This window comes from Aphanomyces invadans (genome assembly GCF_000520115.1).
Source record: "Aphanomyces invadans strain NJM9701 unplaced genomic scaffold supercont1.362, whole genome shotgun sequence".
NCBI classification, from domain to species: Eukaryota; Oomycota; class Saprolegniomycetes; order Saprolegniales; family Verrucalvaceae; genus Aphanomyces; species Aphanomyces invadans.
Window position 1 is genome coordinate 32,247 of NW_008580507.1, and position 434 is coordinate 32,680.

Here is a 434-nt window from a genome sequence, read left to right on the forward strand (position 1 = left end):
TCGGTGTTTAAATTTGCCCGGGCAATGCAAATTCCAATTCTCCCTGATATCCAAGACGAGGCATCAGACAGTTCCATAATAAATATTGTGCTAATATCAATTTTTTGGTATTTAAGAACATATGAACAATGAGTTATTTAATATTTATTTAACGTGGCATCCAGATCAGTCCACAGTGCACCGTTGGTTTGATGTTCAATCCAGGTCTAGTTGACATTTAACCCCTAAATGAAACCGAGCAGATGCATGTACACAATGAAGCAACGGGCAATGCAGAGTTGACGTGTAAAGTTGCGGCGATCCGATCTAGAATTAGGGCTGCGTGCATGCGTGAAACGTGTCGAAAAAGGAATGCGCCGTCCGGGAATCGAACCCGGGGCATCCGCGTGGGAGGCGGATATTTTACCACTAAACCAACGGCGCGAGTTGTACGC

The 434-nt window shown here is 44.7% G+C and overlaps 1 non-coding gene across 1 annotated transcript; it reads right to left on the reverse strand.

Annotated features, from left to right (window-relative positions):
• Positions 1-352: 352 nt before the first annotated feature.
• Positions 353-423, reverse strand: H310_15338. Its single transcript has one exon. It is a non-coding gene; the product is annotated as a tRNA-Gly (tRNA).
• Between the last annotated feature and the right edge of the window lie 11 nt (positions 424-434).